The sequence below is a fragment of the Crocodylus siamensis genome, chromosome 3 (genome assembly GCF_052110815.1).
Source record: "Crocodylus siamensis isolate JL-2025a chromosome 3, ASM5211081v1, whole genome shotgun sequence".
NCBI lineage: Eukaryota > Metazoa > Chordata > Crocodylia > Crocodylidae > Crocodylus > Crocodylus siamensis.
In genome coordinates, this window is record NC_143397.1 from 19176411 (window position 1) to 19202252 (window position 25842).

Here is a 25842-nt window from a genome sequence, read left to right on the forward strand (position 1 = left end):
AACACCTTGTTTCACACTGGTTCGGGGAGTGGATCTCTCAAAGCACTGAAGGTACAGCTATGCGGACCAACAGAGTTTATCATCTAGGACAGGTCCTGAGTGTTTTGGTGTCAAATTTAAGAAATAAGTCACAGTGCGCTATGCAGGATGTACAATCTCTAGAGGAGCTGAAATGCCCTTAAAGAGTCCAAAGTGTGTGAATCCTGTTGGAACTGACATGCAACCTGTCGCCTTGGTCAGTCTGCACCCTAACATTACTCTAAGCTTTTCTGAAACCAAGCTCTTCTGCAAGACTCCCACTTCCAGTTGTGCCGTGCAGGAAGCTTGAACTCTCTAACCACGGCAGAGCCCGTGTTGACTCCGGAGTGAGCTCCCGGGTGAATCCTTAATTCTACAGAAAGGATGAATCATTTCCAATGTGTGAAGTGGGGAGATGCCTTATTTTGGCTAAAATGCATGGGACTTCATGAGGACAGAACTATCCCTGCCTGCTACTTTTCAATACAGGCAAATCTGTAAAACCCTGCTGACACTTTTAGGACAAGCTATTTTTGCTTTCTGAGGGGGCTGAAAAAATTGAAACTGCTTTCACGAAATGAAGTCACCTTATTTACTCTTAGGAGTTATACCATTTATGGATTAACCTCAAGCATTTCCAAAATGTCTCTGCTGACAGAAGATTTATTCCCCCAAAATATCAGCCGGAATGAGTTTTCTTGACAAGTTCGAGGGTTATATGGGAGAGGTCCAAAATTTGGCTTAGAAATGAAAACATCTTACAACTTTTTAAAGATGGGGTTGTTATGGTACTTTGTCTGGTTAGGACTTGAGAGCCGCCCCCCCCGCCCTCAGATTTTCTCACAAATATTGATTTGGATGTATGGAAGTCCATGAAATGTATGACAGTTCCAGGATGTGAAAAAGGATGGTTCACAGAGCTTTGAAGAGAGCCAGTGTGCCTGTCTGTCTGTCTTCAGCCTGTATACATACACGTACATGGACACCCACTAAGGAGAATTAAGTTCTTCTGACCATTTTGCAGCTGAGACGCACAAACTGCAATGTGGAGAGGCTCACAGACTTTTTTTTTTTTGTGCAGAAGGGATAATAATAATAGTGTCAAGGACACCATTCAAGTTGATGCCTGGAGAGCTATTCAGTATAGACCTATTTACGGCCATTATAAAATGCCTGTGGATAGTTCAACAACCGATTTTCAAGAGTCTTTTTATACTGTTTGAAGGATCAGGAAAATCTATCAAGCTGGAGAAATTAAGCTATTTTTCTTCAGGGGAAGAGAAACAGAGTAGGGAGCTTCTTACGTTAAAATGCTGCTGTAGATTCAAGATGAATGAAAAATTGGTCTGCATAGTAATGAGTTGGGAGAGAGATTTTTAAAAGGCTTAAAAGTGCTCTTCACAGAAGCTACTGTACTGGGTGGAATTGAAGGTGATCTTCTTGAGGAGTTTCAGTTTTCGAAAGTTAAAAAGATCCGTCTTTTTGTCTCCAAGCTGGTGTCTGCAGATTTTGTTTTTCTCTATCTTTCTTATCAAAAACGAAAGTCAGGGCCAGCAGGATCATTGGGTGCAGGCAAACATATGCTTAGCTCTGAGCTGTCGTTTAGGCAGGACAGAGTCAAGTACGGGATGCTAACGTTCCACGTGACCAATAGGCCAAACTTCATATTATACCTTTTAGATTCAATCAAATACAGTTCACTTTCAGCAAATAGGATAAAGGCTGCCATACAGTCACAGTAATGAGATATGATCTGGTATGTCATAGGAAGGATTACATTAATCCAGAGGCAATAGATTACACTGAATATGATACAGATATGAGGTAATGCAGTGACCAGAATGAAACCTAACCTTTGCATATCTGCGGAATTTACAAAAATGAGAAATAGGAAAGTGGTGCGACAGCGAGGAGGCTAGGGGAAAACCACATAAAGAAGACAATTCACCCAAGGTTGCTGCCCTGTTTTTACAAGCGTTTATTATTAAAAAGTCAATATTTGCTAACAATAAACACTCCACTTCGCACCCATCAGAGCAGGTGCTGTAGTTTTCGCTGTAAAAATAGGCTCTCGCCCTGCAATCTCTGTTGCTCTTTCATGCTGGTATTCTGTTGATTTGACTCCTACTCTCACATCTTGGAGGGATGGCTGTCCCTTAGCGAACATAAAGGTTCCTTTGTTGCCATACAAGTGAAAGTCAAGATGGCCCACAGGTTTTCTATTCATCCATATGTTGTTACTGCTGCACTCCCCGCTGAAAGCTTCCTGATTACTCTACTACCCCAATGCAGTGAGACCTCTCTAAATTAGTCTCTATATTGTAATGATTCTGTGGCTACAAAGGATTTCATGGTCATTATTCATACAGAGCATTGTGTCTAAATGAGTATACCTCTCCCTTGCTGCTGCCTCTGCCTTGACTCCCAGCTCCTGCCGGGGAGGGTGACCATGTGCTCTGGGGCAGGCTTTGCTCAAGACGTATATTTTTCTGCCCCACAGAAATGAAACAAAGCCAAAAGAGGCCTCAGTCTCTGGGTGATGGGGTCTAGTAGGTGCCCCTGTACAACTCTGAGACTAAGTCCAGCCCTTAATTTCTATGACACTATATCTCAGCCGTAGTCCTGCCCAGAGCAGGAGGGATGGGCTTGATGATATTTCGAGGTCCCTTCCAGCCCTTAATTTCTATGGTTCTATGAATTTCTATGATTTCTATGATTCTATAACATTCAGTAATTGGAAAACATAAGCCTTTGTCACTTGAGCTAAAGGCCAACCTACTAGGTGTAGTAAACAGCTTATATCCCACATCCGTCAGGTAGCCAAAGGCAGCATAGGTGCAGACCCATCCATCTGTGGACAGCAGTGAATTCACCACACAACCAGCATGCACCGACAAACCCCTATGTACATCAGTGTTTGTATGAAGTATTAAATTGGCATGTCAGATCAGCACAGTCACAGTGCAATACTGACAAGGCATTAGGGAGTGTCCAAATGGAAAACCCATGCGGCTAGTCCCAAATGGTACTTCATAAGGACACGGATAGCTGCACTAGAGTGATTGCAGCATGCTGCCAAATCAGAAGAGAAGCATTTTCTCCACCCTGTGCTTGGAGAAAGCCATGATGAATCGGGCCCTCCCTCTACTTGCATGACTTCCATCACTATGCTGATGGTACCTGAGCACCTATAAACCTAGAGGGCATGTGCTATTACTCCCATTTTGAAGACAGGGAATTGAGCCACAGTGTTCCCTTATGTCCTGGCTGAGTGCACTTCACCCACCCGCTCCCACTGGCACCCTCCAAGTGCAGAAGGCTCCACAGCATCCTTCTGCAGCTGCTCTTGAGACCATAATCTTTGCCGTTCCTGAGAGTAGCTGCTGGAGATGACCCTGAGTAGATACACCAGTGCATGTTGGACCCTGAAGTGTCCCAGTAGGAAGAGACTGTGCTCAGGAATGGGACAGGCCATCACAGTGGTGTAGACATGCCCAGAGAGGTTAAGTGAGTGGCCTAAGCTCACACAAGAAGTCTGTAGCAGAGAAGGGAATTAAACCAGGCTCTCCTAACTCTCAGCCTAGAGCCTTATGATTTCGCTCAGAACAGATGTAACACAATAGTTTAACACTATCACTTTCTTAGATTATTGTTGTTACTGAACATAGTAAATATTCATAGTTCCACGCAATATACTGCACCCATCCCAGTCAGATGGATATCTGTGACAAGTCATTACTTGGTAAAACAGCAAGTCTCCCCACCGCAAGGCTAAGATTTCTGATTGAGATTTCTCCCGGTTCTGCGAATATTCTTAATAGGTTGGTAAGTCAGTGAAGCTGCACACCTAACTCCATTTGGAAATCCTGCCCTCTATGCTTCCCGTTGCCCTGCATTCTTTTGCAGCATGAGCCTGTCTATTATAGTTTAAGGTTTGCATGCATTTTCCTTAGCTCTGTTGTTTTCCCTTTGAGTTTGTACCCGTATTGTTTGGAAATATTATATAAACCCATTCACTTTAGAAAAATGGGGAGTTTGAGTAATGTACGTTAATTACTTGCATGATAAAAGTCGATCAATAAACTAAACAAACAAATCTCTCTCCACTCAAATGGGTTCCTGTCACGATTTTGTTATCAAATACTTGCCCTCCTGCCATCCCCAATCCATAAATGGAAACCCATTTTCTTTTCCAGTGCCTTAAGTTACATTTAATCGAGTGGGAAAGACATTTATTTTTTCCCCTCAAAAGATGCCAAATCTCTTCTGTGCATAACCACAAAAAGCATCATCTCTATGTCTTTTGTGCAAGACAGGAGCCTCCACTCTTTAGCGGAGACTTGCTCTCTCAGCATATTCCATGCCTAGCTTGCCTGCTGGTGTGCTGCAGAGGCAGGTGAGCCAACAGGGACATTTCCTTCCCTCCTCCCCCTCCTTGGGCTGATATTTCTGTCAAGGAGAAGACAACAGCAGAGTATTTAGTTTTAAATGATCTAATAACGTTTCCTTGCTAACATTTACAGCGTGCGCTCCTTCCATTTTACTTTTATGGTGCACTGGGTTACAATTGATAGGAACGGATGAGCACAATGCCCCCAAATCATAAATTTGCTTGATCATTATTAAATGCGACCATCTTGTTGGTGTTTAGAAAATCTCCACTGTATGTTTTATTTCTCTCATGAAAAGCCTCTGCGAACCAGGAGCTCTCTAGAGCCAGTGGGTACCTGCTTGCTGTAATTTGAATTTCCAACTTCTTAAAATAATACAAGATTACTCTGCATTACCACCTCACCTCAGAATGATGGTTTGTGCCATTAGTGTGGAACACTCCTGTATTTTTTAAAGGCATTTAGCTGAGCCCTACCATTTTAGCCAGAGCATCATCATTTTTCTTTTGTAATCATTAACATGCTGCTCCCCTGGAAAAAGCTGTAAATGCGATGTTCATTTTTTAGGCAAGAATGGGAAAGCCTCCTCTAAAGCAGAAATGGGAAAGCCACTTCTAAAGCCTCCTCTAATCCCTGTTTAGTGGGAAGGTGGGCCTGAGGCATTGGGATTTTCAAAAACCTCCACTGCTGCCACTGAAGTCCATAATAAAATGTAGATTTTCACAAGAAATTCGCTTTGACACTATCAGAGTTGGGCAAATCTTGGGGACTTTTAGGGATCCCATCCCCATGGCTTTTATCATGCCCCTTGGATGCAGATGTATCACCTCCATTATGTGCCCAAGCTTTTCCTATCCTAATAGCAGGAAACCTAATGTTATTGCCATAACCAGATTTCCTGTACTTCAATGGATGCCTACTATCTTGCCTTCTGCCACTAGGATTGCAGTTGGAGAAGAGACTGAACATCAGGCTGGGTCAGTTTTACAAACATGTCTTTGGATTTCTTACTATTTTGAATGGGTAGAGACTCGCCTAAATGTTACCTAAAGTGATGCTGTTAATCTGGAACATAGCACTTTCTGAGTTGTGAGTGAGTCTGCAGTATGCCAGCGCTATGATGAGGAGCTATAGACTTCCTACAGAAAAATGATGGTCACTCATAATACTCTGCACTTTTTGCAGGAGTAAATGTCTTAGACACTCTGTCTTGCCTAAATTGCAATGTGGATAATTACTTTCTGTCAACTTAGATTTCCCCCTGGTGTTTTACTGGATGTAGTGTTCTTCACTTCCTGTCCTAAATTGTTTTATGCTATTTGGCACGAGCTGTTAAACAGCCAGTGTGCTGTTCCCTGGCAGTAGTTGTTTTTCACCAATAGGGGCAGAGATTTTTAAAAGCTGGTAAAATGAAAGGTGCTACTTATGCAATAGATAGAACTACAGGATTAGAATAATAAAAGCAATTACCTTTTTTGTTGTTGTTATCGACAACAGGGCCAATACACATTCATTCATTTGCAGAACAATTCCTTTAAAAATATTTTTCCAGGATCTTATCTGCAAGGAGATGTTGACGTTCTGAGTCCATTTCTTCTCAGCTCTAAAACCTAGATACTGGGAGCAGTTTGCCTTTTTTGTGTCTTGTGAGAGGTAGCAATGCACAAGTTATTGATTGTTTCTCTCTTAAAAATCAACAGTATGTACAATGTGAATATTAATAAATAATGAAATGTTGATGAGTGGGATTTGGATCTGCCATGTGCTCTTTGGGTAGAATTTTTTACTTTCAGCATTAGCCTTTGTGTGTGCCACTTTTGCATTTTATTTTCTGCTGCTGAGAGTATTGCTTCCCGTTAGACTGTGTCTAGGAAACATTTTCAAGGCATTCCTGTGGGACAATAACTTGGATAGTGAATTTCCACCGCTGACATTATGAAATAAGTGCTCCAGGACTTACAGCCTGATCTTCATTTGCTTGCTTTCCTGTAACAATGGTTGTAGATATCTCTCTGCAGTTGTGGAGACTTGTGCAATACAGAAATTTTAACTGGACCCAGGTGGTATTGCTTAGCAAGTTACAGGTACTGTAATCTAAAATATACTAATGTGTTACTGGGCACATTTACACAAGACACTTTATTGCTCATTAGACTAATAAGCAGTAAAGCATCACAGTCTACACATGCGTGGGACTTACTGTGCAGTAAATTAGGTTAATGTGTGGTTTGCTAGTACCTAGAAATACAGGTACTAGATTAACTGCACATTAGCTACCATGAGGTAGTGCATGTGTAGACACTGCCCGAGAGGGTGCGGGGGGAAGAGCTGTCTGTGGCAGTTCCAGTGCAAAGCTTGGGATCAGAGCCTGGCTCCGTGGTGCTGACTTGGGGCAATGCCCTGTGCCTGAATGGCAGCAGCACCCTGAGCTGCCCCCTCACTTTGCTTGCTGTGGGGATAGGGGAGCTCTGTCCCTGGTCCTGGTGCTGCTCAGCTCCTGGCTTCCCCCAGGCATAGGTGGGGAGCAGGAGCTGACAGGAGTGTATGCTGTGCAGGCAGTGGCAGGGTGAGGGGATGCGGAAGCTCTCTGTCCCCAGCCTAGCGCTGTGGAGCAGACAGTTCCTCCATTCCCTCCATAAGCAAAGCAAAGGGAGAGCTCAGAGTGCTACCACTTGGCCACAGGACTTGTCCCAAGCCTGCGCCGCTGAGCCAAGCTGTGATCCCAAGCTTCACATGGCTAAGAGCTGGACCCTGTTCCAGGGCAGCTTCTTCCCCCCCACCCCAACCATTCCCCAGAGCCCAGACCTGACACCTGTGCCCCCTGCAAGCCTGGAGCTGGCACCTGGGGGTCCTGGAGCTCCCCCTGGCTGCTGCATGGGGACAGAACAGAGCAGGGGGGCAGGAGCAGCCCTGGACACAACTGCTTCCATTGGGAGCAAATTTGCTTCCAATTTGAGTGTATGTATACATGTGTTCCTGAGTGCAGTTTACTTAGTAACCTTAAGGTGCATTAATTGCATGTGTAGATGTACCCACTGGTGATATGTTACTGCCCACTTGGTAACACCACATTAGTAAGGGACTAATTTATAAACTGTCTAGTGTCTAGTTAGTATCTAGTTTAGATGCGCAGTGAGCTCTTACAGTCTCCTGTGTAGACAGTCATCTAACTTGTGTAAGCAATTGTGGTAACAATGTAGGTTTCTTTTTTAAATCTTACTGTGTGTGTTTTGTGAGTTATAAGTGACCTTACATATACTCACTTGGTTGTAACAGGGATGTAAAATTAAGGGGCTTTTCCAGTATGGGATACGTTTGAGGTGAAAGGTGCAAAATGCTTCCTATAATAAAAAAAGGACATATCCTTTGGGTCTCACCAGAGAATAACAAGCTTCCCTCCTGCCCTGCCGTCACCATGAAAACACCAATAATCACAGGGGAAGTGGACTCACTGAGTTAGGTACTGGACAGGAGACTGATAGGAAGGGGGTTAGACCCAGGGCTTCCCTCCAAAACCCATAACTGCACCAATGAAAGGCTGGAGGTAGATATGTAGATTAGAGGGATAAGCTTGGGAATGTATTGTTCTCTCCTCTCCTAAACCTCCCCAGTCTTCAGTACATGTTCAGCTGAAAAAAGAAAGCATGTTTGACCATTATTTATTTCTACCCAACTAGTTCATCATTTCCATGCCAAAGTGCAGGACAGCAGAGATCCTAAGGAATAGCATCTACAAGATTTCCCTCAGTACCTGAAGAGGTTTTAGCTATCGTTCTTGATGGTATTGGTCTCCTTTCATTCTCCTTTATTTTTACTCCTGTTTTCGTATTCTCTTGATCTCCCTCTTCAGAAAGAGACCTGACACAATACCACAGATACGAATTCACAGGAACTATAGAGAACTTTAGGCCATGATGCAAATATTTCTATTGGCTTTTAGCTCCATGACAGGTCAAACCAAAAGCCCAATTGTAAGCACCTTTGCAGTTTAAGAAACTGCAAATCCAAGTTTGGATCCATATTCTGACTTAGTCACAGCTTCCAAACTGGAAAAAAAATTGTAAAACTGATGAAAAGCAAAACTGGACTCTGATGTCAGTCTGTTTCTTAAAATGACGGGGGACATTTGCAGCTTGGTAGGCTGCTGCATTGCTTTTTCCTCCCTTGCTGGACAGCAAATTCAGCAAAAGCACATTAGTTTCCATTGGGAAGGCCCCTTTTGGACCCAGACAAAGGTGTAAAGGCTAGATTTTGTATAGCTCAGCTTAATATCTCCAGCCAGCCAGAGCTCTTCTGCTGTCTATGCAGTGGTGGAGATTGTGCTGTCTGTGCAGTGAATGGAGAACAAAATTGCCAGTAACTTTTGCTTTGCTGCTGAGATGATGTTGCATTCACGGCACAAGGGAGCAGAATGGCTTTTGACTCCATTGGACTTCTATGCCCGCCGTTAGGTCAACAGCAAAGAGAACTAGTGTCTGCCCGTCTCCCTTAACTCTTTCTTGAATCTTGGGGCCTCATCCTGAGAGGATCAGTAAATATATCCTTCACTGACTGCAAATGCTGCACAGCTTTCAAGCAAAGGCCCTTAGAGCCCAAATCTGTATGCACACAGAGTAGGTTGTGTGGATCCAAGGGCAGATTTTGCCCCATGGTTACTACCTCATGTGGAAAAACAAACCATTAACATAGCACACCACAGTACCAGATGTGTCACTGAATACAATCTCTGGCAGCATGCCAAAAATATATGGATTGCTTGACAAGACAGATCTGATATTGACCTTCAACCGTCCCAAAGTAAAGGGCACAAAAGTCTTCTTGAGCGCTATGTACTTTGGTTTAGGTTTTATGGTGCTGTTGCCTCTGGAGAACAAATAAAGGTGAGTAAGAAGCCAGGGACTTGGGGAAGGGCAGAGGCAATGCAGGTTAATCTCAGGCTTGTCAGTAAAACAATAAGGAGGAGTAAGAAGCAGCGCTGCTACTGGAGATTGGATCTCACTGCTGAATACACAGTGATTGCCCCACCGGTCTGGGGATCCAAGAGCCTCTATCTAGGCACGCACATTTACATATTTATTAATCAGATTTCAGTCCTTTCATGCTTGGAGTTGTGTTATCCCAGCACGACATCCAAAGCTGGAAATGGACATGTCGAAACCATTAGTGCCAGAGAATTAGCAGCACTCTGTTAACTGTCTCTGCCTTATCATTCCCATGTATTATCTTCTTTAACCCAAGCTTTCATCTGATCAGCGAAGCTTTTAATGTAACATAGCTCAATTTTATGGGCCTCACCATACACCCAATTTACCTATCCCTCTTCTCTTCCGGACTGGATTAGGGAGATTAATGGAGTCAGGATATTGTGAATGTGGATAAAACAACCTTATTCTGGGTGTACAGCCTGGAAAGCTGTTTTTAAAATCAGGGCTTTCACTTGGTGAGTGATCAGCTCTTTCTCTGCCTGGTCCCGCACATGTGAATGACCTGAGAGGTAATGGAACCAGTGCAGAAGCTAGGTCGCCACCTATCCCGCCAGGGTTTACAAGACGGAGCCAGTGGCTCTGCCAGCTGCCAGTCTGTGCCTCAACGGGGGATGTCTACAGCATGAGAGAAGAGCGGCTTAGAAGTAAACCCCAGGGGCAGCTAGTGGCTCTGTGACCTAGTGCCCAAATGCCCCTCCATTAGGGAGTGAGTGCATCTGTCACAGAATCATGCATTAGATACGGTTTTGTAGAAACTGAGCAGTGTTGTCTCTGAAAGTTTCCTACTGTGTTTCCCCAACTTCGTAATGAGAGAGGATGCTGGGATTCTGACAGCAGCCTTAGGAGCTCTGCAGGGCTGGATAACTGACTGCTTGGCTCTGTGGGACCTCACCTGAAAATGCCATGTAGGAGCACAATAATTGGTTACCTCCCCTATTGGACATGCCAGTGAGGACACTAGCACTTAATGCAATAGCTGTTGCTGTGATAAATGGTCCATTTTCTACATGGCTGTTTTCTTGTGTGTGCAAAAAGAATAAAACTAAAGCCTTAAAAAAAAAAAAAGCTGGGGGCACCAGTGGTGGAGGGGAGGGGGCTGGCATGAGGGTTATAGCACATGGAAGGCACAGAGCACATGGAGCACTGCCTCTGCATGAGGCATGGATGCATTTATTCAGTATTGTGAATGCCAAATGTTTCTGGCTTCATTGAGCAAGCTTTGCCCCCACAAAAACTCTGTGACTCCTTAAGACACCCATGAAAGTCCTCTGCCTCCTCCTTGCTTTGGGATGAGGAGGGGGTAATTTGCGTCTGGCATCTCCAAGTACCCTCCCTCTTGTGCCAGCACTAGTACTCTGGTCAGCATGGGAGTGGGTAGACTCAGCTTGCTTATGCCTACCCACCTGGTCCAGGACAGGTGAGAACCCTCTCACCGCCACATCCTAAACCAAGGTACAGGGTCATGTTGGGGCTCGCAGTCAAAGTCAGCACCCAGAGCATATTATTGTTTGGAATAAAAGCATGGCCTAAGGCCCAGTTCTGTGAGGTTCAGTGCTGAACTCTTCACTGTGGAAACCAGGATTTAAAGCATGAAAAGAGCCAAGGGGAAGCACGGGTCCAGATTCCCTGCTAACACCATCCTCTTGCTGTAGGCTTAGGTAAGCCACTCTGGTTCCCACTCTGGTCCCCACATAGTCCTTCCTTCCTCCTGAGCAGTAGCTGCCTCACCGTACTTTAACCTCTACGGTAACTTTTCCTTCAAACTGCTCGTCCTGTCCCTGCTGTATGTGTGCTGGAGGGTTTCCTGGCACCAGAGACGGAGGGGAGGTGGTATGAAGATGCTTATGCCTCCCTGGCCCTCCATGTGAGTTGGGAATGGGTCTGGCACACCACAGGATGTGGCCTCTCATTTCTGTTGGTCAGAGAATTTGATTTGGGCATCCCCAGCAATCCCCTTTACAGTTTGCCAGAGGCTGTACTAAACCCCAGGTGTGTGGATCTTTATGACGATGGTTATGCTTAAGAACGAAAAGCCAGAGCCAAATGTTGCTCTCACTGACTTCCATGGGCATAGGATTGGATCCACTCTACACAGATGCAAATAGAAAGGGGAACTGAGTTACTGCTTCATTGGTTTCATCCAAGAGTTTTTCATTTCGGGTTGTAAGTAGCTGTTGTCCATGGTTCTGGAGATATCGTGGCGACGTCTCAACTTTCACATGGCCTTACGAAAGAAAGAAAGAAAGAAAAAAGTTCCTCATTTGTCAGGTGAAAGTGAGAAAGAATTTTTATATTTTACTGTGAAGAATCTAGGGGCGTATTTATCAATTCAGGAAGAGGGGCTGGTGAGGTGGGCCTCACTCAAAGGAATATTTTCCACATCATCAGGTCATAAAGGTGATAATACTGAGTTACTGTACAGCGCCATTCATCAAAAGTACTCCATGAAGCAGGGTCATATCATAATCCCCATTTTACAGATGGGGAAACGGAGGCAGGGAGCAGTGTGGTGATCTCCTCAAAGTCATCCAACAAACCAATAGCGGGTGTCGTGCATCCCTGCCCAGTGCTGTGCCCACAAGACCATGCTGCCTGTGATCTCATTAGCTTACATGAGACTATTCCAGTGAATAAGTGCCTTCCTAGAGGACTTGCAGGGAGCTGCAGAAGCCTTTTATACTGTAATGTCTGGTGTCAGGCTCCTTTTCTGTGAAGGTGACACTCTCCAGAGAGCAGCAGTCGGCTGGTCCAATGGGAAACGTACAAAAGGGCCTGCTCCTTCTCTGCCATCCTCCTCCTTTCTGGCTCCCTCACATTTTGTGACTTTGTTCTTTGTTAATAGACACACCGTGCAGGAGATGCAGCCGCTCTTTGTGCCAGAGATTTTAATTTGACCCCTTCCAACTCCAAAAATCAATACTCCTGTGGAGAAGCAGTGGGTGCTATTTTCTAAACCCTGTTTACAGCAGTACAGTCCTTTAAGGCAGATGTTATCTGCTGCAGAGTCTTCTGCATACTTTACCAAATTTTACAAAGCGTTTCTGAGCATATAATGACAGTATTATCTTTATCCACATGCTGCGAATAGCAGTGGGCTTACAATAAATATCTACTTCACAATATACAAGTACAGTACATCTTATCTGCCCAGTTGGGGGGGAAAGCCCTTAATTTACATCCCAGAAAGCACTGGGGTGTGACAAAGGTCATCAGCTGACACTGTACCCTCAACCGGAATGAAAAATATATGAGCCAGGGCTGCATTGTTTGAAAAAAGAGATAACTGATGCTGACGGGCTTGTTTGGATCTCTTTGCTCTCCTACTGATGAAGTTGCAAACAGCTCAATCAGTGCAGGAAAGCTTCAGAGCTGTACTAAACCTGAACCCTAAATGGAGTAGCTTTACTCATACCTTAGTATTTCATTTACTTATTTGCAATACAGTAGCAGTAATATTTTTATGGATCTGCAGCCAGTTAAAGCTTTGTGGTTATAACAGTGCTGAGGTCCAGAGCCATTTGGACTTCCAGTGCAGCGGGGGCAGGAGTAGAACTGAAACCTTCCTACTGCAAAAGCACAGTCCCTTGCACGGGATTGGAGGAAGAATCACAACTAGTCACAATGGACTGATGGGGCACAGTTGAAACATTCTGTTTTTTACCCACAGAACAGAAATGGTATATGCGCTTTAGCTCTCTCTTCAGCAGGAGGCTGTCAAAGCACTTTGCCTGAATTAGGGGATGGATCCCCACAACCCCTTTTTGATGAGCAATAGTATTATCAGACCCATTTTGCAGATGGGTAAACTGAGCCCTTGTGTGGTTGAGTGATTTGCCCAAGGCCTGGTAGTCCTTAGTTCCCCTCCTTATCTGTACAAATAATAAAGGAACTGCATTTTTGAGGAGAGAGAGAGTCATGCCAGCCTGTTGCAATCCAGAATTGTGGTTTCCTTTATGCTTGTCCTCTCTCTTTCTCTGCAAAACATACTGGTGAAGGAGGGGTAAAAGGATGTGTTTATGTCTATATAAATGCTAAACCTTCTTCCTGGCTTCCCGAGGTTGCTCTTCAGAGAAAGTTCTCCCCTTTCTCAGAGGAAATGATCTGAGCCTATATGCCAACATGACAGGGAATCTTTTACCAGCTAAGAATATTTGCTTGCTTCTCCTGTGTGACAGGACACAGTGCAGAGTGTAATTAATGGGCATGAGACTCTGCCTCTTCCTCTCTAACCAAATCGCAATGGTGTTGACTGACAAAATTAATCATTACAGCTACTTTTCCCTTTATTAATTCTTAGAGCTCCTGGAAGTTGCTAGGAGCTCCAAGGCAAAGGTTACTTGGAGGTTAAAAGGTAAAGTACAAGGAAATGTTTACCATCCCACTGGCTTTATTTACAAAGAAAATGAAGTAATGGGAACAAGTCAGATAAGGTTAATATACTTATTAATGAAGGCTCAGGGACACTTAGCATTTCATTCATGCTTTAGAGTGAAACAAATATCATCTCAGACATTGGCTTTAGTTAGGCCTCTGCTTCATGTTACATATGTCACACAATAAACTGGTCAATCGTGCAATAAATTTAGGCCAGCCACATGTGCAAAATAAGACTGGGCCACAAGTGCAAAGAAATTATCACACAATTAACTGACTAATCGCTCAATAAATGTAGAACAGTCACACATGCCAGGTAGTTATCACACCATAAAAAAAATGACTATCCAGCTACACAAAGAGCCAAGCATCTTGTTAGTGCTTGAAAATATGTAACAACTTTATGGCTATTTTTAATTCAGCTTTCATTTTAATGTGTAGCAGGGCCTTCACCAGTATCACATTCTAGCACTTGAGGTGTTTGGCTTGTTCTAGGAGATTCACTCAGTTTAATGGGGTCAAGAGATAAGGGGATTGAAATGGCAGGTATGAAGCACATAAACCAGTCGTTCCCAAACTGTGGGTCATGACCCCAAATGGGGTCACACCATCAGCAGATGGGGTCGCAGCATGGCTTGCTCTCTCCCATGCCAGGTCCTGCCTGCTGGGCTGCAGAGGCCCAAGGAAAGGCAGCAAGGCAGGGAGCCCCAAACCTGCAGTGGGCAGCTCACATCCTCCCTCCCACCCCATGGGCTCAGCTCTGGCCGTGCCACCCACGGAGCAGGGGACAGGGGCAGAGAGCCAGGTTTCATGCTCCAGCCTCAGCAGTTGCTGCTTCCTGTGGCCAGCAGCTGCTGGGGTTGGGAGGCAGAGGGGTGGGGGCCCTGGCCCATAGCACCCTATGCCCGAGGGCCAGGGCCCCCACCCCTCTGCCTCCCCACCCCAGTAGCGCCTGAGCCCCGGCTGCTGGCCACAGGAAACAGCAACATGCAGGACAGTCCAATTTTCTGCTACTCTGTCCTCTGCCCTCTATTGATATGAAACCTAATGCCTTTATGTCCTCTATTTTTATCTTGAAGAGAAAAATAGGGGCTAGAAGGGCATTGGGTTTCATATCAATAGAGGACAAAGGACAACTGGACTGTCCTCTATGATGGCCACCCCACTCGGGCACCTGGAGTGGCGGGGGCATTACTCTAGTGCAGTCAAGGTAGTCTCAGGAATTAAAAGGAGCAATAGAGGTAGCCGGGCTTGAAGACTCTTTTGTGACCAGGTGCAGATCAAAGAAGGGAAACTCAAGATGTAAACTCCTAGGGTATGATACTCCTGGGAGCCTCAGAGTTTGGCTTGGCTGGTGTGGGTGGCAATGGTACCAGCAGGCTGCCATCCTTGAGAATGCCAAAGGTGAAAAAATCAACAGGAGGCTAGTGGTCTCTAAGGACGACCATCCAAGGCAAGCCCAGCTGATGAAAGTGTTGTCCTAGAGGAAGGAGAGTGTCCTGAATAGGAGGAACTGCACTAAGGAAACCCTTTGCAAAGTGCCACAAAACCAAACTCAGTCCTACATAGGCTTGAGCATAATCTACTGTTAACATATATACAGAAACAGAAGACTCCTCACAAAAAAGAGTTCAGTGGGACCCTGTGCTGTTAGGATGGTAATCCTGTTGGGGGGGCAGCAGAGCCACTATTTTGTATAGTTACCTAAACCAGATCCAAACGCTGCGCTTTTTTTGGTTTGCCCATTACTAGTGTTGCAAGGGAGAGAACCGACTTTTGATTAAGGTAGTAGCTGAGATCTGGTAATCTCACCTCAGAAATTACCTCTATTTCCAAAATAATGTATTTTCAGGGCAGTTTCTGTGCCTGATCAAGACAGATGTGGATAGGTGACAGAATAAGGAGGTGACTGACTGCCTTCTTTTACTATTTGGAAGCCTGGCACTATCGTCCTCTCAAGATACGGCCTGATGTTCTGTCTCAGCGCCTGATAAAATAAAATTGTACTTGGAAAGTCTCTAATGACAGGGGCCCATTAAAGTGCATGGTTAGATTCCTGGAATTAGTAGTTAGATTAAGAAATGCAGCTCTGAAATTAGCAAAGATGTGTACAATGCCAAGGTGGGGCCACATATCAGCGGAATTACTCCCCAGGAGACCAAGAGAAAACAAAAAGGAGGAAATGACTAAGCAACTGTGTGCCATTAAGCTAGAGCATGGCACTGACTGGATTAATTGTGAGTACTCTACTATATGGGGAAGCTTTTAGTCATCAAAGACTCCTGACTTCTAGAGGGTGTCACTGTGAGAACAGGTTATAAGGTACCAGTGAAAAAAAAAGATGAAGAAAAATGAGAAAGAAGGCAGAGGGGATTTTAAAAGCATCAACAAAACTCCTAATATAGTGGAAGAAATGTCAATATGAATGCACAACTAATGGGGTAGCCTTCTAAAATTTGTATTATCACTGAAGTTTTAAATTATGCATTATGTTCAGACCACTGATTCCCTTCTGTCATTATTCATTTTTGATTTTGCAATTCAACACAGGAAAAGTTGTAAATCTGGGGGTACTGACCCCTGTCTACACATTTACCAGATAGTAATTGATCAAAGATTTATTTATTAGCCCAGGCATGATTGATTTATAGGAGTTTTGCTTGATCAAGTTAATTACAAAAGATAACTTATGATACCTTTTTGCACTTTGGAAGTCCCAGCAATTAGGACACTGTTACCCTATTGTTCTTGATAGTGATAACACTGTTGCAGTGATAACACCTTGACTTGTGTCTGGTTCAATTATGTGTTTTTGGATCACTTACCTGTGGGAGACATAATGGTTACCACTATTAATAATCGACTTGACATGGAGCCAGAGGATTTAGCAAAGTCAGATTAAAAGTGGTATTTACTTCTGACCTGGGTAAATTGATTCATTGTTGTTCAAACTATGAAAAAAGATGTTTAAATGGTGACTTATTCATGATTATCCAAAGACAAAGCAAATAACACCTTATGATCGTTGTACTTCACAAGGAGAAAGTCTCCTTCATAAATATAAAATTAAGAAAAAAAATCACAACAATGATTTTAAACAGAAATCTGATTGGTAGCTTTATGTGAACAGTGGCTAAAAGGTTGTTTATGGTGATGTTATCACTAAAGGCAGCCATGTAACGCTCTGAACCCGTTCTGAGCAGCAGTGCTAACAGTGCGAACATCATCCTGCAGAGAAGAGGTGGCCTTTGTATGTACCATATAGAAAATTTCATCAACATGTTCTTAAAACAGGGAGGTAGGATTAGAAGAGCCCTTCTGGGACATCAAAGCCAATGCCTGGGTGGTACAGGCAACCAGGTCATGCCGTCCCTTCCATAGACATACTGAGCTCCGTCTCGTGACCAGTTAAGTTTCTAGCCTCTATTATTTTACTGGAAGTTTGTTCTAGAATTCACTCCCCTAATAGTTAAAAATCTCCTTCTAATTTTCAGACTAAATTTACTCTTAGCCACTTTCTACCCATTTGGTCTTCTGCCAGCACTGTTCTTTAGCTCAAACAGCTCTTCACATCCTTTTCTTTGCCCCCAGTAGTATGTTCATAGACAGAAATAACATCCCCTCTCAGCCTTCACTTTGCTTGGCTAAACAAGCTAAAGTATTTTAATCTCCTCTACTAAAATAGGTTCTTCATCCCTTTGATAATCCCAGTAGCTCCTCTCTGCACCTCTTCCCATTTTGAATTTGCCATTTTTGAACACCGATGACCAGAATTGCACACAATTTCCAGAGGGTGCCTCACTTACGTGTTGCACAATGTTATTAATACTTCATCATTATGACTAGAAATGCTTTGTCTATCACCCCTTGGATGGTTTCACAGCCATTCCTCTTTTTCATCTTATAGTCAGTCTATAACTAAAATGCTAAAATGCTCAGGTCCATTTTATTCTCTGATGCTTCCAAGTAAAGAGCCAACTTAACAAAGAAATTCTTTCTCTTAGTTCCTCAGCCAGAATTTGTTCTGTCTACAGTTAAATTTCATCCCATTATATCGCTTCAAGTCCTCATGGTCACTGGATTTCCCTGCATAGTACTGTGATCCTCTTCTATTTTGACAAGTTTTCCCAATGATGTTTATTAGCACACTCCTACTTTTGTGTGCCAATAGAAACTGGTTAATGAAAAAAATAATATTATTATAATACAATTTATAATAATATATAATTATTAAGTAAGGTAAGGCCTCCCCAAACATATCTTTAAGGAACTCTACTATAAAACTCCTTCCATCTCGAGAGTTCTTTCTAGTCTTCTCTTAAGAAGTTCCTTACCCACCATACGTTTCTTGTGCTAGTCCCCATTTCCCCCAGTCCAATGATTTCTCTAGAGGCATGACAGCAGATGCTTTACTAAAATCTAGACAGATGGATCTGTCACATTTCCTGTGTCTAAAACATCAGTTATCATATCCAAGAAAGATATAAGGTTAGTCTGGTATGAACCATCATTGATAAACCCATGCTGCATTTTACTCATTTCCCACATCTTTAATTTTAACCAGAACATTAGATAAGGTTCCTCCTGTCCTTCTGGAGCTTCTTAAACTAATGATAAAGTCTGGCAATGATAAAGTCTGAGGATTCATTGACGAACATTTTGAAATACAGAGACTCACACAGATCTCATTTATATAAAATTTAAAACCCCAGAATCAATGGGGCTTAATCACCTCTTTCAGTATTTTCCTGATTAAGGACGGACTTAAACATTTGATTTAAATTAAACAAGCATTCAAATGCTTTGCATATTTGGGACTCACATGAGTAATTCCACTGAAGTCAATAAAGTGTCAGTGGTATAAAGGTGAATAAATCAAAATCTTCATCATTAAAATAAAAATATATCCTTTGCCTTCTATTCACAGATATAAAAGTTCTCATCTTACTTTGTCTATGCCTACAGCAGGGCTAGTCAACCCCCCGGCCCATGGGCCAAATCTGGCTCCTGGAGCCATTGCATCCAGTCTATAGGGCTCCCCACAGGTTGGGGAATTTGGCAGCAGTGGCAATTAATGTGGCTACCCTTCTACCACTGCTAAATTTCCAAACCTCTCATGGCCAGACTGGGGCCATGGGATGGATCCAGCCTGCAAATGAACCTGGCACTGCCCACCCAGTCCATGGGCCAGAAAGGTTGGGCACCACTTCTCTAAAGCACCCCTGCCTGTCTGGGGGTCAATCTGGCCTGTAGAGCCGTGTCATCTGGCCCCCAGGCTCTAAATATTTGGCAGAGGAGGAGTAATAGCAGAGTCCCCTTGCTGCCAAATATCCAGGCCCGTTGGGAGTCCTGTAGGCTGGATAAAATGCTGAATCTGCTTGTGGAGGTGGCATGGGGCCTGATCCAGGGACACAGGCCAGCCCTGGGAGGCAGTAAGCGAGGTGACATGTAGCCTGATCCTGGTCCACAGGGCCCAATGTGGCCTGTAGACTGGCCCCAAGTCACTCATCCAGCCTGCATGAGCAAAAAGTTGAGCATTACTGGGCTACAGCATGGGAAACATCTCATTAGGCTGAGAGTCCCACATGTGGGCCCATACAGAAAACACTAGTTCTGAAAAGTCTACCTTTTGGAAGGCAGTCCGAATCCAGCCTTGTTTCTGCGCTTTGCATCTTGGGCTGATATCTGATCAGAAACAGGTGAAAATATAAATGAGAGCCATTAAAAAGTGTGCTTTTTATGGTGCTGCAAATGGAGTAAAAACGAATGAAGCATGTCACTTCTCTCAGGAGTTATAGGACCTGAGAACACTCCCCACCGTCTGCTCCAACCACCAACATCCACCTCAATCTGTAAACATGAAAGGCACAAAAGCAACTAAGCAGACCTCACGTCAACCTATGGGAATCAATGAACAATTAATTACTATCATCAAGTGGTACTCTACTCAGGGAAGACAGCACACTTATATTTATCAATTCCTAATTAGTAGCTCTGGCCTGGCTGGCAGTTGTCTGTCAGCCAGGAGGAAAACTGCAGGAGCATGTGGCTTTCAGAGAGGTCAGTTTCTTAGCGGTAATTAAGGATGGGCAAACTTGTTTGGAAAAATACCTGAAGCCTTAACTACAGCTCGGATTTATTTTTTAAAAATTAATGATTAAAGCCTTGGATCATTAAAGGAGCCTTTCAAAGTCTGAATGCTCTTTCGTTCTATTTCAGCGGGGGCTGGGTGCCTTGTTCCCTGAGGCTGAAAATCCCAGGGATAAATTGATGTTACAGATGTGCATTAGTTCAAAATTGGGAGCCTGGAGCTGTGCTGCGTTGGGAGTCTATTAGTGGTGGCACTGGTGTGGAAGAGGCAGGACGAGCATGGAGTGAGACTACAAAGAAAAGACAAAAACGGGAGAGGGTCAAGGGTGCTTAGAGCAAGCAGACAATTTTCAGCGACCTTGGAGTGTCCTGTCTGGTCTCCCAGGTCAGAGGGGCAAAAAACTCAGAAGCAGCCATTCTCAAAAGAACAGGAACAACAAGGGCACTTAGACCCCATTTTTACCAATACTAAGGCTTCTTAAAAGCTTGTTAAGTGTGGGCACATCTTTCCCAGAGCAGAGCTTTGCTTTGTATTTTAAGGAGTATGTACTCAGCCCATATAAAGACGACTTTCTCCACAGTAAGGCAATGTCCGGGCCAGAACTCCAAAAGAGCCCAAGGGAAGATGGGCAAGAGCTCAGTGCCCATGGCTGACACCAGGCTTTCAAACTGTTTCTCAGCTGTCAGCAGCTTCTGCTGTGACACTTGTGTGAGCATTTCCAAAGACCTCAGCTGCAGATGTGCTTTTCTGGAGATCCGACCACTTGACAAGGTGATTAAAGGGGAGGTCAACCCAGCTCTGAGTGCTGTATGGAAATTCCAGTTATACCAATGCTCCTGGTAAGATTAAGCTGGTGAGGCCTGCCTGCAGAGTAGCCATTGTTCTTTAAATACTTCCTCCATGTAATTATTTCCTGGCATAATAATAATAATACCACACTAAGGCCCCCACAGCTAGGCCACACAATGTGCTTAGAAAATCTACCTCTTACCCATGTATTACAGGAAAGTTTTCCATTTTTTTTAACTCAGATTAAAACAGTAGCTACCCAACAGTTATTTTTAAAAAGCAGTTTGATTACAGTCATATGCAAAATTCTCTGTAAAAGGATTAATACGGACTGGATGCATTTAACATTTACATATGTGCTTAACTTTACACTTGTGAATAGTCTCAGGGAAATAAATGGGACTGCTTGCTTGTGTTAAGTGAGTCATGTTTAAATGTTTTCAGGGTCAGGGCCCAGGTTCAGCATTAACATAAAAAGATTTTTGCCAAAAGAGTGAAATTCTGATCCCACTGAAGGCAATGAAAATTTTGCCATTGAATTTAGTGGGAAAAGAAATGAGTCCTGAAACACGATACATAAAATGGTTTTGCATTTCCTCATAATCCAATCACACTGTTTCCAAGAAGAGTAAAACAAACGATTAAATTGGTTTTTTTTTAAAGTAAATTCATTTTAAAAATGTCTCCTCAAGCAAATACTTGCACATCAGGTATCAGCCCCAAGTGCATTCAGATGGTCATTATCACCCTATAAACTCCTCTAAATAGGGGTTATTTCCTGTCACGAATAACTGGTTTGTGATGGAAAAGCTGATCCAGCCTTTACAGTAGCAGCATAGACATGTGTCTGTAATGCAAATTGTTCTGTTATTAAAAAAATATATACTCACCATGTCTTTACAAACAAATTTACATTGTTCTGTAATCGATCAGTTAAGCTCTGCTTTATAGAGGTACAGAAGGGTTAATGCTGTCATGTCCAAAAGGACTTTTATAGATTGTGATGGGCTTCAAAAACTTGAGGGCTAGGTCCTTATCATTTTTATTCTGTGGATGATAGCCATGGCAATCCATGCATAGAATGTAAAGGGGACCAGTTTGCCATCAGTAGCTGAATCCCCTTCCCAGGACTGAACGTATACAGCACAGTTAATGTAAGAACCGTGCATCTGATTTTTCTCAGATCTGATTTTCCTCAGATGCTTCTTTGCCTCACAACAGGCCAAGCCTTCTAGGTTTATATGTACTGTCACTAGTGAAAGATTGTTAAGTGTGAGCTCAGATATTCTGAGAGAAGTGACATGACCAGATCTCTGATCAGTGTATCTCAGGCAGGGCTTTTTTGCATCTTTCCCTCAAATTCTGGGATCCTGTCAGGACTTCAGGTTGCTCTAAGTTATGATGTGAGGATCACAAATGGACAGCACATTCCAGCTGTGCTCCAAACCACCTCTATGGTATAGGCAGGTGGGGTAGGGAGCTCTGCCTTATGCCACACTAGCATTCTCTACCCAGAGAGAAAGCAGCCAGCCCCATGCTATGGATACTCTGGTATCATAGTATCCATAACATTTATATTGCCCAAACAATCACACAGATCCTCTGGCTTCTGCAAACCTCTAGTTTTCTATGGACATGCTCAGAAGCTCCAGACAGACATTAATATGCTCACTACTTGTGATATTATACTGTCTTTAGCTATTTAATTCCCCTTTCAACTTTGGAATAACTGAACATCTAGAACCATTGAAAATTAGGGTTGGAAGGGACATCTAGGGTTCATCTAGTTCAAACCCCTACTCAAAGCAGGACCATCCCCAACTAGATAATTCCAGCCAGGTCTTTGTTAAGCTCATCCTTAAAAACCTCCAAAGATGGAGATGCCACCATCTCTCTAGGTAACTTGTTCCAGTCCTTCACCACCCTTCTAGTGAGAAAGTTTTTCCTAATATCCAACCTAAGTCTCCCTTGCTGCAAGTTGAGATCATTGTTCTTTGTTCTGTCATCTGCTTTCATTGACAACAGTTTAGCTCCATCCTCTTTGGAACCACCCTTCAGGTAGTTAAAGGCTGCTATCAAATCCCCCTAAGTCTTCTTTTCTGGACCCTAAATAAAACCAGCTCCCTCAGCCTCACCTCATAATTCACATGCCCCAGCCCCCTCACCATTTTCATTGCTCTCCACTGTACTCTCTCCAACTTGTCCACCTCCTTTCTATAGTGAGGGGCCCAAAACTGAACACAGTACTCCAGATGTGGCTTCACCAGTGCAGCATAGAGTGGAATAATGACTTTCCTCAATCTGCTGGCAATGCTCCTATGAATGCAGCCCAGTATGCTGTTAGCTTTTTTCACAAGGCACACTGTGGGCTCATATCCATGTTATGGTATAGGAAGATGAGGTAGGGAGCACTGCTGTAACCCACAGGTCCTTTTCTACAGAGCTGCTGCTTAGCCAGTCAGTCCCCAAGGTGTAGCAATGGATGGGATTGTTCTATCATAAGTGTGGGACTTTTCACTTGTCTTCATTGAACCTCATGAGATTCCTTTTGTCCCAATCCTCCAATTGTCTAGGTCACCTTGAATCCTAGCCCTACCCTCCAGGATGTCTACCCCCTGGCTTGGTGGATAGCTGTGCCCAACTCAGTTCTGTTGCTGGAAATGGGTGCTCCTATCTGTTGAGAGCCAGTTCTTAAGGACAGACAGCTTGGCTTCTGCTCACTCTTACTTGTTAGGCACACCCTTTGACTCGTCTGCCATGTCTTGTTTGTTTTTTTTAAGACACAGGGAGGATCCTTGGTTGTTTGTGTTTGCTCCTCCTCTCCTTACACCCTATCCATGTGCCAACCAGTTCTTATAGTATAGCCCAGTTGCTGGTTATCTGTTGGAAGGACGATGAACGCAGAAGTCCACTCAATTAGCCATGCTTGTTTCTGGCTAGTGATCTCAATCAGTTAAAGAGTCTCTCACAGCTCTATCTTGGGTCACCACCCTGGATTTACCTAGGTTTGCATCAACTTTAGGTGACCAGACCCTTTGTCAATCATAGCACAGTAGCTACTTCTTGTTAGTGGAATTTATGGGGCCCACTGGTTATGTCATCCATGCCTGGGGGCTGCACAGGAGGCCTGAGGTTTTCCCCTTTTCTGCACTACCTGGCAATGTCAAGCCCTTTTACTGGCCCCTAGGCCCACTGATAAATCATGGCACTTTTTCCCTCAGTCCTCTGATAAATTACTAGCCCAGGCTTAATGCTCCAGGCCCCCAACACAGTTCATTGGGCTTCATTTCCCACAACTGGTGGAACCAGTCCAGTGTGTCTTTAACTTAAATACCAAGGACCAAACTCAAAGCAATAACAGGACCCCGGGTCCCCTCCTAGAACAGACTCACCGTCGCTGCTCCTGCTGTCCCACCAAAGAAGGCAATGTCTCTCTGAGGCTTCTCCCATTACTTAACTCACTCCTCTCCATTGGAATTCAGGTCCCTGATAAGTAGGTTCCAACTCTGCTCACTTCTCCCCTGCCAGAACATCCTGCAGACGGTTCCATACTCCTGATGCCATGGTTCCAGGTCTCTCTTCCCTCTCTGCTGGCACAGGGTGCACTCTTGTGACATCTGCCCCAGCATGCTGGCCAATCCACATCCAGCATGAGCTGGTAAATTGAGGCAGGTGCAGTGCCTGAAGTTCTCTGGTCCACACCACTGCCAGCCCTGCAGGTAAATCCCAGGTCCTGGGGAGTTTAGTGGCATCTGCACCCCACCCCCAGGATCCAACAGGAGTGCCTCTTGGGGTCTTGCCACCCTGGGGCTGCTCATCGGGGTGTTTCCTGCTACAACAGGGTCATCTGTGAACTTGCTGAGGGTGCACTCCATCCCATCTTCCAGATCATTAATAAAGATATTGAACAAAACCAGCCCTAGAATCAACCCCTGGGGCACTCCACTTGATACTGGCTTCTGGCTAGACATGGAGCCATTGATTACTACCCATTGAGCCCAACAATCCAGCCAGCTTTCTATCCACCCTACAGTCCCTTCATCCAACCCATACTTCCTCAGCTTGCTTGTAAGAATGTTGTGGGAGACAGTAACAGAAGTCTTGCTAAAGTAAAGGTATATTGCATCCACTGTTTTCCTCACATCCACAGAGCGAGCTATCTTATCATAGAAGGAAGTCAGGCTGGTCAGGCATGACTTTCCCTCGGTGAATCCATGCCACCTTCTTCTCCTCCAAGTGCTTAGAAAGGGATTCTTTGAGGATCTACTTCATGATTTTTCCAGGAACTGAGGTGAGGCTGACTGGTTTGTAGTTCCCTGCATCCTCCGTCTTCCCTTTTTTAAAGATGCATACTATATTTCCCCTTTTCCAATTACCCGGGACCTCCCCTGGTCACCACAAGCAATCACAGCAGTAGTTGTGACATGGTTATGAAATGTTGCATTTTAGTCTTGTATGTATGAATAGCTTTGTATTTTGGAAGGTGATGGCTCATATATGGCTGATCTGTATTGTAGCTTTAACCACATGCATGTACTTAACTATTTGGGCACACTGGTGTCTTGAAACATTTTGCCTGTTTTTACTGAGCTAGTACTGGTGCCTGCAGTGATACATGTTCTCACATTACATCTTCTCTTCCACAAGGATTTACTTTTTTCACCTTCCTGCTCAGAATAAATAGATATGAAATACGTTTTATGTATATTTAGTAAATTCCCTGATTTCCTGACCAAGCTTTTTTTCTGTGGCAGTATGCAGAGGTGAGAATATATTGGGTTTGGTATGTCTTAACCAACACCAGATATTCTTCTCTTGACAACTGGAGGTCTATTTTCAGTGACTGAAACAGCTAGTATTTCAAAACTTGCATCAGATACTTTGATATACCCAGTATTTACTCACATATCACACATACCTTTTTCCCAAATATTTGTCGTTCAAAATTGTGGTGTGTGTCTGATGCGGGGAATATGATTTCTGTGCTGGAATGGAAGCATAGAAATACTGTGCTTCTCTCTCAGCCAGCATGCAGCAGAAACAGGCCACATCCAGATAAGCATGGATATTTGGTTCCCTGGGGACAAGAAGCAGCATCACACCTTGTGCCACTGCTACTTATCCCCAGGGAACACCCATGCCATGTGCCCTCTGGTACATGACAGGTTACCCCAGGTGGGGTAGGGGAGGCTGG